Source organism: Ornithodoros turicata, chromosome 6, assembly GCF_037126465.1.
Source record: "Ornithodoros turicata isolate Travis chromosome 6, ASM3712646v1, whole genome shotgun sequence".
NCBI lineage: Eukaryota > Metazoa > Arthropoda > Arachnida > Ixodida > Argasidae > Ornithodoros > Ornithodoros turicata.
Window position 1 is genome coordinate 31,823,567 of NC_088206.1, and position 16,878 is coordinate 31,840,444.

The 16,878-nt window shown below is 42.4% G+C and overlaps 1 protein-coding gene and 1 long non-coding RNA gene across 3 annotated transcripts in view; both read right to left on the bottom strand.

The window, feature by feature from the left end:
• LOC135397813 (uncharacterized) overlaps positions 1 to 16,878 on the bottom strand; it is a 158,530-nt gene that overhangs the window by 78,813 nt on the left and 62,839 nt on the right. The window lies entirely within an intron of this gene.
• Positions 1,626 to 8,861, bottom strand: LOC135397811 (uncharacterized). Of its 2 annotated transcripts, XR_010423772.1 has the most exons (8): positions 8,626 to 8,861; positions 6,559 to 6,786; positions 5,391 to 5,479; positions 5,157 to 5,325; positions 4,515 to 4,644; positions 4,130 to 4,308; positions 3,751 to 4,051; positions 1,626 to 3,588 (listed from the first exon to the last, which is right to left on the bottom strand). It is a non-coding gene; the product is annotated as an uncharacterized LOC135397811 (long non-coding RNA). The 2 variants fall into 2 exon arrangements; XR_010423770.1 differs by lacking the exon at positions 8,626 to 8,861 and having other exon boundaries at positions 6,559 to 7,060.

Here is a 16,878-nt window from a genome sequence, read left to right on the forward strand (position 1 = left end):
TGGCCCGCTATACGGAAAGAAAAGTAACGATAAGTTCTACATAGTCCTGTTCACGTGTGCTTCTACTCGCGCCATTCATCTGGAGGTTACGTCGGCGGCAACCGCTGAAGCGTTCCTGATGAGCTTTCGCAGATTCGTTTCCAGAAGAGGACTACCGACAACCGTTTATTCCGACAATGCTCTGAGTTTCAAGAAGGCCGACAAAGAACTTCGCATGCTATGGAAAGCGACAACAGACTCAGATGTCTGCGGGTACTTCACGCTGCTGCAGACGGCACCGTCCTACTTTGTCCACCCTTGGGACCTCCTTCTTGCTGATCACTCCGTTTATCGTAGAGCGAGTGCTCACGGCTCTCTACTTCGATTTTCAAGAATTCCGTCAACTTCTTCAAGTCATTTTCTGCAGAAAATGTGGTTTGAGTACCAACATCAGCTGCAACCCCTTGAGATCGATTGTTGGCGTGAAGTCGTTGACGGTTATATTCCACGGTCATCTGACGAGGCAGGGCCTGTGTCAACATCTCCGTCAGCATAGCCGCATATGATGCTTGTTCAACCCCGATAGCCTGTAGGCTCCGTGAATGAACTTCAATGTGGTCATAGAGTCTTCGGAGTCCACGAACATCATCGACCGAATGCACAACAGGTAACTGACGCATCTTCTTAAGGTGCATCTGCCGAATCTGTTGGACGTCCCCGAAACGATCTTGAAGGAGGTGAACAGCACCATCATAGCATGAGGCACTTGTCGGCATTCCAGCAATGGCAGACGCTGCCAACCCCGTCAAGTGACGACGTAGATAGTGGAATTTGTCGGAGGGAGTCAAGTTGGAATTATCATGAATCGTGACCTTGAATTGCTCCCAAAATGCAGTCCACTTGGTGAGATCTCCATCAAAGGGCGTTATCGTAAGGTACGGTAGCTTTGGACCTTTAGGCCTAGGCCCAGAATTCTGGCGCGTGTCGCTCAAGGGTTCACTCGAAGCTGACAGCGCTGGCGTTGGCTGAGCTGCTGCTTGAAGCCTAACGTAATGGGACTGCAAATTCGATAGCATTCCTACAGCTTGATCATCATAGTCGGTAACAGCAAGAAACTCGGCAGCCGCTTCCTCCGGCGTGATGAACTGCTCGTATAGGGAATTGATTCTCTCAAGGTCCGCATTGCTCTTCTCTAGTCGATCCTTGAGACACTTGACGGCTTCCGCAGTACATCCCGAAGATTCCAGAAGAAGACTTGCCTCATTAATAATCTTCGTGTTTTGGGCTCTGCGTGCCGATCGCTTTGCCTTCAGGTTGTCCATATTTCTACTAGACTGAGTCCAGACCTTCCGCTGCTATATCCTTTGCGACTGGGACAGAGGATAAAAAGGCTGGTGGCCTAGATCCCGGGTTTCGGCACCAAAATTGTTAAATATAGGAGACCTGAAGAGCGTTGAATCCTTAAGTTTATTACCGATCAGTTCCAAAACTGAGAATGCCCAAAAAGCTCGTAATCAAAAGTGCGCGCTAGCCGTTCTCGTTCATCGTCTTCCTCTTCATTTAAATATTCCACAACATGAGAATTCACTTTCTGAATATGCTTAGTTACTATGAAGAAATGTCACACGACTAGCCGTATTTTGCAACAATTTATTTCTTGGTGCAATAAACCACATCTCACTGGTCTCTCTCAAACAACTTTAATTCAAATGCTAAGATTTTATTTTTGATTTCAAGGCAACAATGGTCACAAGATGTGATGAAAACCTTATTCACTGGAACCAGTATTGTGTAACAACAACAACAAAAAAGCACAGTTCTCATCATGCATTGTGAAGAGCCAAGTAACAGGGCTATGAACACACACAATATTTGTGAGCAATATATGTGTAGCACTGGCACACATGGGGGGAGGGAATGTATATTCCCCCCTCCCACTGGCACAGGCTGTGAGGTTTCCTTATGTGACTATCAGTATATCTGCAGTACGCTTGGGAAAAATTGCTGGCGGTTTTATGGAATGTATAATTGCTATGGAATTTTGAAGCGTACACGTGCAAAGACGTCACCACGAGTCCCTAATGTCCGCCATTTGCAAACAAGGGAAGATGAGGCCAACATGGCACAATCCAGGGTGGCTTCAAAAATATCTGCCGGTTTATCTTTCTATTAACCTCTCAACTCCTTGGTGATAACCAGCGCATGACACATCAGTTCATTAACAAATGCAGGTTGAATGAGAAAATGTAGAAACATAAAATGCACAGCACATACCCAAACTATGTGGGTTTTCAGTCACAAACAAAATAAAACTATTAACAACCCGTGTCAAAAATGAAATGTCATGTTGAGAAAGATGATTAAGCAAAATGTACACGCAGTATAAATGTTTGTAACTCCTAAAGTATTTAGCGAAGCTAGCACGCAAGAGTCTGAAGACATATAAACCTCATGCTCAAAAACCTCATAAACCTCGACTCTATACACAGGGAGCTGCTTTTTCAGCTGAAATGCCTTTGACAGATTCGAGGGGGAATCAGGTGCTACACACAGTAAACTTTGCTTAAAGGAGCATTGAGGTGACCCCCAATTTTGTTTTACCGTTTTTCGATGCGGAGTGTGCTCCAACTAATAAAATGAGTTCGTGCGAAAGAACGATGAGCGCAGGTGACCTACAGAGCGAGCATGAGGGCTGTATTCCACACACCTTTGAAAACTAATTTTCTTTGTGAAAAAAGCGCACCGTAGAACGAGGCGACGTCGTAGCCCTCCCCTCACGTGACCAGTGACTTAGAGCGGAACAGCTCAAGCATGTAAAAGCGGCGTGTGAGCTGCTCAGAAAAAACGAAGAAACAAGGCACGGAGCCTTCTCCACGTCACGCGGGAATTCTGTCAAATTACCGCTAGCTGCCAAGGCCCATAAATTTGTTGAACATGTTTCCGCGACCTGTAGTGTCACACAATGCTTGTAAAAGACTCCCTGTGCTTCGCACCTTTTGGTGAACAACCTAAATGTGCTAATCTGCGGATCAATAGATAGTGTCAATACACCAGTGTTTTCCTGAAATATCAGATGGCAATGTTTGTGGGCCTTCAATGGAAAGGGCAATCGACGACAGATACAGCCTGGAATTCAGGGAGAAATCGGGCAAAATCACATTTAACTTGAAAAAGCCGCTTCCTATGGCACTAAAGGCCACTAAAGGCACTGGAGGCTACTAAAGGCAACTGATGGCCACTAAAGGCACTGGAGGCTGTACTCTCGCCCACTGCCATGTCAACGCACCCTCAGCACTGTTAAAGTACCAAGTAAAAACCTCTCGAGATGCTGCTGGCTCCCTGCTGTGGTTCCGAGCATGGGTGCTCTGGGTAGACTGTAGAACGCTGTCGCCTGGTTCTTCATGCCACCGTCGTCCCTCAGTAATATTGCCGAATGCGTCCTATCTGTCACCATAGTCAGCCGAGCCATCTCCGTGGTCTAGCAATAGGTTGTGAAGAATGCAGGCTGTCTTGACAATCAGGTCCACATTCTTCGGTGCAAAGTTGATGGTATGAAGTAGGGTGCTCCTGCGTGCTGACAGAATACCGAAGGAGTTTTCCACGCAGTTCCTGCATAACATGTTAAAATCGAAAAACGATAACTAACCATGCTAATTAAAGAACAATGTAAGCAAGGTCAAGCATCTTTCGCAGTTAATAATCTTGTTTGAAGTCACTATACAGAACAGCAAATACATAAGAGGTATAGATAAATGTATAAAATAATTTTACCTGGCACGGCTTAGCCTATAGTTGTATACTCTCTTGTCTACTGATGCCTGGATATGGACAGAAAATCAGCGCGTGGCTGTAATGCTTCATCTGCCATGAAGACATATATGGGGAGCGACCAATTCTGTCCCTGGTATCCGTGCCAGCCCAGGTACTCCAAGTGTCCCAGCCTCGAGGTGAAACCCAATCGGGGAGTTCTTGAAGACACCTGAGTCGCTTAGCCTACCTCCATCACCTACGTCAACTAGTCTGGACCGATATGTCGAGTCCACGACAGCCAAAGAACAATAGAGTACGTGCCCTGGAAGGGAAACAAGAAATCAGGAGCAACACGCGAGGCCTCCACATGGTAGCTTAAAACGGTGACGAGATGTTATACCTTGTAGTTGAAGTAAGTAGTCCCAGATCCCTTTGATGCAGTTATTTTAACGTGTTTGCCATCTACAGCTCCCAAGCGGTTGGAAAACTTTCCATGAAGCCGGCAGCAATCTCTCGCCAGTTGTGGGTGGTTGGAACACACATGGACGCATTACTTGCAACGTGATGTGCATGTTTCAACTATACAAAAGAGTACACAATGACTAAGATGACCAGCATGTATGTAAGATGAGTTCATAAAAAACCTACAGAATGAGCTAAAATAAGGGGATACACATGTGGGACTTAAAACAAGCAGAGGTCTTGAATGTATTTCTACCACCGACCTTCCTACATATATGGCGTTGCTTCAGTCATGTTAGACGAGCACTGAAAATCCAAATTACCTTCATGTACCTGTCTTCGAAGATTTCCCACAATGCTGTACAGGTTAGTAGGTTTGCATCACGTGCTGTTTCCAGGCCCATACGGTGAGCCATTGCGACGTCCTTCAGTTCCATCGCTGACGACAAGTATCTGCCACAAAATGCACACAATTTATAAACGCACTTATCAAATGCACTGATCCGTCAATTTACATCCGTAAGAAAGTTTGATCCGTCAAGAAAAGCTAGTCGTAATCTCAAACAAGCTAATTGTGCTCTCAATTTTGCTAACTTTGCTGTACAGTGATTGAGTGTTTTTTCACAAACTATGTGCGAGAAGTAAACCGGAAACATTGCTGTAATTTTGAATGTACGAAATATGCCGCTGATATTATAAATGACTGACACCATACAGCATTACTATATATCGAGCAGGTTTTGGGAGCGACGACAACTCTGTATTTTTATATGGCAGAAAACTGAAATCTTATGGGAAGTTGTATAGCACTATATGGCTCTTGCCAGTGACTGAGAAACCATATTTTGCAAGATAACCATCTAGAGTACAAGATGAACACTTTATTCTAGAACGCAGGCTTGCATTGCCAATTACGCATTTCAACGTGAGTTCGCAAAAATTCATACACAAAAACGTACGCTTACCTCAGTGTGAGCTCGAGTCGCTCACCCAAGGAGATTGGTTCTCGGCACAGATACTCTTTCGTCAACGTCTGTCAACGACAAGTCTGTGCAGCCGGTCGAAGATATCTGGTAACATAAGACAGTTCTTTGTGAAGTAGTTCGTGTCACGAGACTCCCTCAGTTTTCTCATCTGCAACAGTTATTTGAAACGCGAATAAGTGACAAGAGTTCGCACGAAAAACAAACCTGACGTACCGCTGTGAAGTACTCGCTTTCCTTCTTCTGTTCAAGCCAAACAGGACGAACCGGCCATCGCTTGGGATTGCTGGCAGCGCGCAGCATTTCTAATACGGAATTAAAAAAAGCTTCACTGTGACTTAATAGAAACTGCGAATATGTATGAGCGAGAGTACGTGATCGAATAGCGGTGTGCAAGCACGTCTTTACTGCGTACACCAAATAACAAGTATATTTTACTTATTCTATCGCCTATATATATACAGGGTGTTTCAGTTAAATCCCCGGGCTAAATAATTCGCGAACCGGTGCACCAATCGAATAACTTTCTTTTTTACAAGTATCTGTCAGTAGTAAAAGAATAATACAACTTAGCGAGCAACTTGACACCTTCCTCCTCTCTCACCCCCCCCTGTTACCCCCAATTTTGCAATTTCCACCCCCACCTAATTTCTTTTGTTATTTTTTCGATTTTCTCACTTAAAATCGCTCATACACGCATAAGAATGCGATAATAGAGCGTAGAATATAATTTTCAATTAATAAATTCAATTACTATTCATTCCAGCGAGGGAGAGAGAGGAGGAAAATATCAAATTCTCGTTAAGTTGTAGTTTTCTATAATGAGACACACGAAAAGAAGCGCACATACGCATAAATACACTTTCTAAACTCATTTAATAATTCAAGTCATTACTATACATATTCAATTTATTAATGTGTCAGTCCAGGTTCGGTAACAGCATCAGCCCATGGGCGCCGCCATTTGCAAAGCGTCACACCAGGCAGGTTGAAAGCATCACGTCAGGTGGCAGCACCGCTGTCATCATGGGGACTTCCGTGGAATGCAGAAAAAAACGAAACAAAGAAGTGCTAACGAGGGGAAAACACGCGCGAAAACAGGCACACACACACACACACACAATTTTCACCATCGCGAATATGTGCGGGCATGCACCGACGAGAATAGCAACAAGGGTCATTGACAGAATGGCGTACAAGGGAATTGCGAACATGTTTGGGCATGCACGGACAAGAATAACAACAACAACAAGGGGAAGACTTTCTACTAATCGCAACAAGGTAAATCGCCAAACATACACTACTCCAATACACGCTGTCAAGTAATCGCAGTTAGGGGGTAGGTAAACGCGACAACAGAAGAAGTATTGAAACGACAACTCACCGGCACCGAAGTATTTCCACACACATCACTCAGTCAAAAACAGTCGCTCGTCACGAAATCCGTGGCGAGGAGAGCACCAGCAACATGACCGCCACTCAGAGATCCTCCCGAAGCAATGAAGCGTCCGTTGATTTCTCCGCCAGGGCATCAGGAGCTCTGCACTGTCATTGGTCGTGACGTCAACCGTTCCAAAGGTCGTCCAGAGAGGAGAGCTTCGCAAATCCCCCTCTGTTATTCATTAAATATAGTAACCAATTATGACGTCACTGTTTATGGAAATCTTGCATTAAAGCGAAATCCAGACTGGTGTGCACCTACACCACAACCGTTGCCCTAGCTTCCCCTGCGAGAATGAAGCACTGGTCTACCAGACACCGCGCTGTTTGACGTCATCATTTCCTCCCATTGTCTGAGGCTGCTGACTGTGAGCACCCAACCACCGCCCAAACGGTCAACGTTTCAAAGTTCGCTCTTGCTATCAGGAGTGAAGAATGCGCACCAGACAAGAGTGCTTCATGCTCCCTGGTATTAATTAAATTTACATCGCCATATTATTTTCTTTACTGCGGTATTACTGATTTTTCATTCTTACATTAAAGATTACAAAAACTACTACTACTACAAAAAATGCTCTTGCTCCTGTTATTGAAGGTCATATGAAATTACTCTAATTTTTAACAGTCATAAATTATATTCACTCATTAAAGGAAACACCATCCATGCGCAAAGGCTGAAAAAAAAACAAAAAACGGAGCCTTGCAATTAAGCGCTATTTCCTCGAAGACTTACTAAATGACTAAATAAACATATCAAAAAGTGCTTTTTCTACTTTCAATCATTGTGAACCATATCAACATTTTTTGTACAACAATTCAAGAAACTAATCATCGCTCTCTTCATGGACGCTGTTGCTTCTGTCTAAAATAGCTGCCCCTATTGAAGATGAGAAAATAATAAGCGAGCCTGGACCACTCAAAGTGATCAATAGGCTTACTCAATGCGCGAAAATCATATTTTCTTTCTGATTTTGCTCTTTAAAAGTAGCGCACTATCCACAAAGCGCGATCTCAGTTGTCTCGCGACGTAAACCCCCAATTATTATTATTATTATTATTATTATTATTAACCATAAAGCGCGCCAAGTTTTCCTCAACCCCCATTTCTGCTTGCTACATGATGTGTCATGCAGTGACGCAGGGCAAGAATGAATAAATTTAGCATATGAAACGCATTTTCACCATTCCGTTTTGCAGCTTGCTTCCATGAGCAGACACACAACCCTCCCTTTTTTGTTCACGCTCGCTATGAAATTTAATTATTATTACTTGAAATGGAACAAACTGCAGCAGATTCGTCTCACAGAGACGGAAATTTGCAGTGAACGCTCAGATACCCGATTTTCTGCGCTACGACTGCAAAATTAAGCACCACCATCAACACATAAGTCATAATACGTGTCATGCCTTATCGAGCAATGTGCATACCGACAGGCATGACAAAACACAGAACAAACACACACTCCCGTTTCTACTGTCCGAAAATTATGGAACCGCGTAATTGTACGCACCCTGAATTTTACCAGGAAATCTAAACTTGAACAGAGCTAACAGCCCGACAAAAGCTAACACTGACAAACAACAACTGAAAAACAACAATTAACAAACACACCCATTCGTTTCTGCTGTCTGAATTCGCGCTAAATGCGTGAGCGATTCCAAGAGCAAGCACACCGTTTGAAGAAAGCCTAACAAATGTAGCTCAACACAGCCCTCGCCACAATAGCCGGGTGGGAGGCGGCACGATTCACAAAAAAACGACTTCTCTTGCTGATTTTGCTTTTAAAACACGGTTAACTAGCAATTAAGCGCTCCAAGTTTTTCTTACTTCTCATTCCTTCCTGCGTCTTCCGCGTCCTATCATGCAATGAAGCATGGCAAGAATTAGTAACTTTAGCATATGAAAGTCATTTTCACCATTCCATTTCGAAATTTGCTTCCATGAGCAGGCACACAGCCGCCTGTTTTTTTTTGTTCACATTGGCTATGAAAATCCAATAATCATACTTACTTCCAACAAATTGCAGTGAAATCCAGATTCGATTCACGGAGACGATAATTTCGACCCTCTGCGTTAAGCGCCCAGATACCCGTATTGATGCTGGAATTGTAATAGCTATGACTGCAAAACATAAGCACCTTCATCAACATAACAGTTATAATGCTTGTCATGCTTTATCGAGCAAAGGGCATGCACAAGATTCGTGAAGCATGACAAGATACACGCTAACAAACAACAACTAACAGACACACACACACACATTTCTCCTCTCAGAAAATTATTAAGCAGCATAATACGACATACTCTGAATTTTACCGATAAAACTAAGTTTGGACACAGCTACAAGCACGACAAACGCGCAATCTATCAACCTACAACAATAACTAACGGTTAACTAGCAAACACACCATTTAATTCTACGCTAAAGGCATGAGCGATTCGATAAGAACAAAGCACACCGCTTTATGAAAGCCTAACAGCTATGTAGTTTTAATACGGCCCTCGCTGCTTGTATCCTTGTAAATTAGCGTGCCCAAAACAAGCACTTCACCTTGCCCGCAAGTCATTCCACAAAGAACTCTATTAAAAAACGCGCGCGATAAACCTCATTTTTTAAACTAATATTTCGCGCAATCGTACATAACTTCTTCACTCGACCGACAGGAATAGGCATACACAAAGAACTTACTTGCCAAGTGGGGTCCCCGCATAAAATACGCCCGCACACAACAACAACAACAATAAATGATGACGATTAGATGGGGTGTGGTGGGGTGCTGCGGTGGGGTGAGGCACGCACACAGACACACATACAGACTCACATTTTTCATTACACACAACGAGCGTCGCGAGTCTTCACAGTCACAGAAATCCATATTTCTCTAAGTCAATAATTATTCATCGCAAAACACTGCCCATATATACTGTGTATGCAGCCATGAAACAATAGAGCTTCGGTTCGGATGTAATAGGATTCACCGTCTGCCGACCGACGCGTACGAGAGAGGGAGAAAAAAAGAAAGAAAAACACGAGTGAAAGCAGGCCAGGAATGCGCGTTGGCTATGGCTATGCGTACAGAAAAAAAGAAAGAAACGGTGCCATCATGCTCATATGCAGCATCTCTAATGCCATCTCCCTATTATTATTACTATTTTCAACAACATCAACACCATAATACAGATGGGCTACACGAAATTCTGATTCTTTCCTTTTACTTGTATTCGTTTCCACTAAAATAATTTGAAGGAATAATATACAGTGGAACAGGAAAATGAGAACAGAATTTCAGCATACGCTACACGCTGGTTCACATAACAAGCTGGAAACCTTTCTGAATATATCCTGCAGGTACTGTAATAAAGATTTATCGCAAAGATAATCATCTGCTGCACGTCGTATTTTTTAAAATAAGAAATGGTAAAAACACTCGCTCTCAGCGTGTTAAACGCTATATGTAGCAAATAATAACAACAATATCAGAGCATTTTTGTTCTTTATTTCGTTATTTCCAAGAGCTCATTACTTTGTGCGAGCCATAGAAAAATTAAAAATTTCTGCTTTGCTGCCGTTAAAGTAGCACGAAAGCGCCCTCGAATAGCAAAGTGCATATTGTCAAGTATAACAAATGCACACGCTAACGACAACAATAACTACTAACAAACACAACCCTTCATTTCTACTGTCTGAATTCGCGGTAGAAGCGTATAAGTGCTTTCACAAGAACAAGCGCAGTGCTTGAAGAAAGTCTATAACAAATGTAGCTCAACGCAGCCCTTCTCACAATCACCGTGTTGAAGGCTGTCTTTTCTTTCTGACTTTGCTTTAAAAACGTAGCTTAAACAGTTTTTCGCACATAACATTTCTGCTTGCTACGTGACGCGTCCTATCATGTAATAAAGCAGGGAAAGAATTACTAAATTTAGCACACAAAAAATGTTTTGCGATACCGATTCGCAATTCGCTTTCATGAGCAGGCACATCCCTTCCCTTGTTTGTTCACAACTTCACAGCGCGCATGAAATTTAAACACGATTTCTTAAAATGCAACAAATTACTGCAGAATCGTCTCACGGGGGCTGGAATTTCTACCATCTGCGTTAAGCGCTCAGATACCCGCATTTTTGCACAAATAGCAAAATAGCTGTGTCTGCAAAAAGTAAGCACCTTCAACAAGTTCATAGTTCCTGTCATGCCTTATCGAGCAATGTGCATACCGACAGGCATGACAAAACACAGAACAAACACACCCATTTCTGCTGACAGAACTGAGCTGTACAATGAGGCACGGAGAAACCCGGGCAAAACAAGGGCTCACACATTCAGTGAGCAGTGACTACTCCTTGATCAGCATAATACCACATACTGTGAATTTTACCTCGAAAACTCAGCTTGAACACAGCTACGGGCATGACAAATACACGTGCTAAACAAAAAACTGACAAACACACGCTTGCACTGATACTGTCTGAACTCGCGTCAAGTGAGTGTCAGCATAAGAACAAGCACTCCGGTTCTTGCTGTTGTTGTTGCTCTTAACTAACAAATGTAGCTTGATGCAGCCCTCGCTGTGATGACCGCGTGGAAGGCTCATAAAATCGATTCGAATCCTGGTAAAATAGTGCGTCCACAACAAGCACTTCACCTTGTTTGCAGGGCACCCTGTACCCATCTCTTTTCACAAAACGCGATAAACTTTATTTTTAATCAATATTTCGCGCTACAGTACTTTTCTTTCACACGAAAAGGCGTACACAATGCGGAGATTACTTACTTATTTTTCAAGTGACTTCCTAGCTTCACAAATACACACGCCCACACATATTTTTCATACATACAACGAGCGTCGCCTATTCAAACTCCCAAAAGTGTCTTCCCAGCCACATTATTCCTCAGGTCAATAATTATCCAACGACAAAATACACAACACACATATGCGCCAGTGGTACAAAGGACAGCGCGTCTTCGCACCGGATGTAATAGGAACTTCCACGCAGACGACACCAGCTAAAAACAAATAAAGCAGCTCAGAAATGAACATTGCCATTGCGTACAGAAAGACGTCGAGCTCCATGCAGTAATAAAAAAAGATGAATAACACAGAATTGGAATTCGTTGCCTCTTGCTTTATTCACTTACACCAAAATATTTTGAAACAATACTACAGACGTGAGTCAAGCAATTGAGCAAAGAATACATCTGGATTCGCTATACACACAGCACCTCTAAGCCATTTTTAAACCAAACGAGAATGCATGTATTCATTAGTACGCTATAATAATCGTAACAAAAAAGAAAAGAAAGGAATGCATGTTCGCTATACATCCATGAGAAAACGGTGCCGAGCTTTTGCGCAGCAGTTACGATACAGAAGGGTTATTTTTGCTTTTATTTCGTTGCACCCATATATTTTGCAAGAATAATATAGAGTGGAACGGGTAAATGCGATCATCATTCGCTACACACTGTAGCTGTCATCATTTTTAAACCAAACCAGTTGACATGTGTTGATCAGCATACGACCTTTCACTAGATAGATAAGTTGCTAATGACACTCACAAAGTTGTCATTCCAACATCATTGACTGCAAGCTTCAGTGCCCAACAGAGCAATGCGCGCCCATCAGCATGCCTTGGACTCACTTCGCACACATACGATACCTTTCTTAATATATCCTACTGCCACCGGAATCAAATGTTTATATGTTTATCGCAAGGATAATCATCTGCCTCGTGTCGTATTTGTTATTTTTTAAGAGACGCCAAAAGAGCCTCACTCTCGTCGTGTTAAACAGCACGTAGGGACTGATACAATAGAGGGCAGGGTAATTTTTCTTCGTTTATTTCTTTATTTTATTTTTTCTTTAGAGTTTATTACTTTGTACGAGTCATCTAAATTTAACATGTCTGCCTTGCCGCTGTTAAAGTGATGGAACAGTGCGCTCGCACGGGGAATCGGTAACGGACCGCGCGCGCGATTGCGTCAGCGTGTTCAAACCGCGAGAACGGGCCCGCATGCGGCTCGCGTGGGGACGCGGTTCAGGCGCACTGTTTTATCACTTTAACAGCGGCAAAGCAGACATGTTAAATTTAGATGACTCGTACAAAGTAATAAACTCTAAAGAAAAAATAAAATAAAGAAATAAACAAAGAAAAATTACCCTGCCCTCTATTGTATCAGTCCCTACGTGCTGTTTAACACGACGAGAGTGAGGCTCTTTTGGCGTCTCTTAAAAAATAACAAATACGACACGAGGCAGATGATTATGCTTGCGATAAACATATAAACATTTGATTCCGGTGGCAGTAGGATATATTAAGAAAGGTATCGTATGTGTGCGAAGTGAGTCCAAGGCATGCTGATGGGCGCGCATTGCTCTGTTGGGCACTGAAGCTTGCAGTCAATGATGTTGGAATGACAATTTTGTGAGTGTCATTAGCAACTTATCTATCTAGTGAAAGGTCGTATGCTGATCAACACATGTCAACTGGTTTGGTTTAAAAATGATGACAGCTACAGTGTGTAGCGAATGATGATCGCATTTACCCGTTCCACTCTATATTATTCTTGCAAAATATATGGGTGCAACGAAATAAAAGCAAAAATAACCCTTCTGTATCGTAACTGCTGCGCAAAAGCTCGGCACCGTTTTCTCATGGATGTATAGCGAACATGCATTCCTTTCTTTTCTTTTTTCTTTTTTGTTACGATTATTATAGCGTACTAATGAATACATGCATTCTCGTTTGGTTTAAAAATTGCTTAGACGTGCTGTGTGTATAGCGAATCCAGATGTATTCTTTGCTCAATTGCTTGACTCACGTCTGTAGTATTGTTTCAAAATATTTTGGTGTAAGTGAATAAAGCAAGAGGCAACGAATTCCAATTCTGTGTTATTCATCTTTTTTTATTACTGCATGGAGCTCGATGTCTTTCTGTACGCAATGGCAATGTTCATTTCTGAGCTGCTTTATTTGTTTTTAGCTGGTGTCGTCTGCGTGGAAGTTCCTATTACATCCGGTGCGAAGACGCGCTGTCCTTTGTACCACTGGCGCATATGTGTGTTGTGTATTTTGTCGTTGGATAATTATTGACCTGAGGAATAATGTGGCTGGGAAGACACTTTTGGGAGTTTGAATAGGCGACGCTCGTTGTATGTATGAAAAATATGTGTGGGCGTGTGTATTTGTGAAGCTTGGAAGTCACTTGAAAAGTAAGTAAGTAATCTCCGCATTGTGTACGCCTTTTCGTGTGAAAGAAAAGTACTGTAGCGCGAAATATTGATTAAAAATAAAGTTTATCGCGTTTTCTGAAAAGAGATGGGTACAGGGTGCCCTGCAAACAAGGTGAAGTGCTTGTTGTGGACGCGCTATTTTACCAGGATTCGAATCGATTTTATGAGCCTTCCACGCGGTCATCACAGCGAGGGCTGCATCAAGCTACATTTGTTAGTTAAGAGCAACAACAACAGCAAGAACCGGAGTGCTTGTTCTTATGCTGACACTCACTTGACGCGAGTTCAGACAGTATCAGTGCAAGCGTGTGTTTGTCAGTTTTTTGTTTAGCACGTGTATTTGTCATGCCCGTAGCTGTGTTCAAGCTGAGTTTTCGGGGTAAAATTCACAGTATGTGGTATTATGCTGATCAAGGAGTAGTCACTGCTCACTGAATGTGTGAGCCCTTGTTTTGCCCGGGTTGCTCCGTGCCTCATTGTACAGCTCAGTTCTGTCAGCAGAAATGGGTGTGTTTGTTCTGTGTTTTGTCATGCCTGTCGGTATGCACATTGCTCGATAAGGCATGACAGGAACTATGAACTTGTTGAAGGTGCTTACTTTTTGCAGACATAGCTATTTTGCTATTTGTGCAAAAATGCGGGTATCTGAGCGCTTAACGCAGATGGTAGAAATTCCAGCCCCCGTGAGACGATTCTGCAGTAATTTGTTGCATTTTAAGAAATCGTGTTTAAATTTCATGCGCGCTGTGAAGTTGTGAACAAACAAGGGAAGGGATGTGCCTGCTCATGAAAGCGAATTGCGAATCGGTATCGCAAAACATTTTTTTGTGTGCTAAATTTAGTAATTCTTTCCCTGCTTTATTCCATGATAGGACGCGTCACGTAGCAAGCAGAAATGTTATGTGCGAAAAACTGTTTAAGCTACGTTTTTAAAGCAAAATCAGAAAGAAAAGTGTGAGAAGGGCTGCGTTGAGCTACATTTGTTATAGACTTTCTTCAAGCACTGCGCTTGTTCTTGTGAAAGCACTTATACGCTTCTACCGCGAATTCAGACAGTAGAAATGAAGGGTTGTGTTTGTTAGTAGTTATTGTTGTCGTTAGCGTGTGCATTTGTTATACTTGACAATATGCACTTTGCTATTCGAGGGCGCTTTCGTGCTACTTTAACGGCAGCAAAGCAGAAATCTTTAATTTTTCTATGGCTCGCACAAAGTAATGAGCTCTTGGAAATAACGAAATAAAGAACAAAAATGCTCTGATATTGTTGTTATTATTTGCTACATATAGCGTTTAACACGCTGAGAGCGAGTGTTTTTACCATTTCTTATTTTAAAAAATACGACGTGCAGCAGATGATTATCTTTGCGATAAATCTTTATTCCAGTACCTGCAGGATATATTCAGAAAGGTTTCCAGCTTGTTATGTGAACCAGCGTGTAGCGTATGCTGAAATTCTGTTCTCATTTTCCTGTTCCACTGTATATTATTCCTTCAAATTATTTTAGTGGAAGCGAATACAAGTAAAAGGAAAGAATCAGAATTTCGTGTAGCCCATCTGTATTATGGTGTTGATGTTGTTGAAAATAGTAATAATAATAGGGAGATGGCATTAGAGATGCTGCATATGAGCATGATGGCACCGTTTCTTTCTTTTTTTCTGTACGCATAGCCATAGGCAACGCGCATTCCTGGCCTGCTTTCACTCGTGTTTTTCTTTCTTTTTTTCTCCCTCTCTCGTACGCGTCGGTCGGCAGACGGTGAATCCTATTACATCCGAACCGAAGCTCTATTGTTTCATGGCTGCATACACAGTATATATGGGCAGTGTTTTGCGATGAATAATTATTGACTTAGAGAAATAATATGGATTTCTGTGACTGTGAAGACTCGCGACGCTCGTTGTGTGTAATGAAAAATGTGAGTCTGTATGTGTGTCTGTGTGCGTGCCTCACCCCACCGCAGCACCCCACCACACCCCATGTAATCGTCATCATTTATTGTTGTTGTTGTTGTGTGCGGGCGTATTTTATGCGGGGACCCCACTTGGCAAGTAAGTTCTTTGTGTATGCCTATTCCTGTCGGTTGAGTGAAGAAGTTATGTACGATTGCGCGAAATATTAGTTTAAAAAATGAGGTTTATCGCGCGCGTTTTTTAATAGAGTTCTTTGTGGAATGACTTGCGGGCAAGGTGAAGTGCTTGTTTTGGGCAGGCTAATTTACAAGGATACAAGCAGCGAGGGCCGTATTAAAACTGCATAGCTGTTAGGCTTTCATAAAGCGGTGTGCTTTGTTCTTATCGAATCGCTCATGCCTTTAGCGTAGAATTAAATGGTGTGTTTGCTAGTTAACCGTCAGTTATTGTTGTAGGTTGATAGATTGCTTGTTTGTCGTGCTTGTAGCTGTGTCCAAACTTAGTTTTATCGGTAAAATTCAGAGTATGTCGTATTATGCTGCTTAATAATTTTCTGAGAGGAGAAATGTGTGTGTGTGTGTCTGTTAGTTGTTGTTTGTTAGCGTGTATCTTGTCATGCTTCACGAATCTTGTGCATGCCCTTTGCTCGATAAAGCATGACATGCATTATAACTGTTATGTTGATGAAGGTGCTTATGTTTTGCAGTCATAGCTATTACAATTCCAGCATCAATACGGGTATCTGGGCGCTTAACGCAGAGGGTCGAAATTATCGTCTCCGTCAATCGAATCTGGATTTCACTGCAATTTGTTGGAAGTAAGTATGATTATTGGATTTTCATAGCCAATGTGAACAAAAAAAAAACAGGCGGCTGTGTGCCTGCTCATGGAAGCAAATTTCGAAATGGAATGGTGAAAATGACTTTCATATGCTAAAGTTACTAATTCTTGCCATGCTTCATTGCATGATAGGACGCGGAAGACGCAGGAAGGAATGAGAAGTAAGAAAAACTTGGAGCGCTTAATTGCTAGTTAACCGTGTTTTAAAAGCAAAATCAGCAAGAGAAGTCGTTTTTTTTGTGAATCGTGCCGCCTCCCACCCGGCTATTGTGGCGAGGG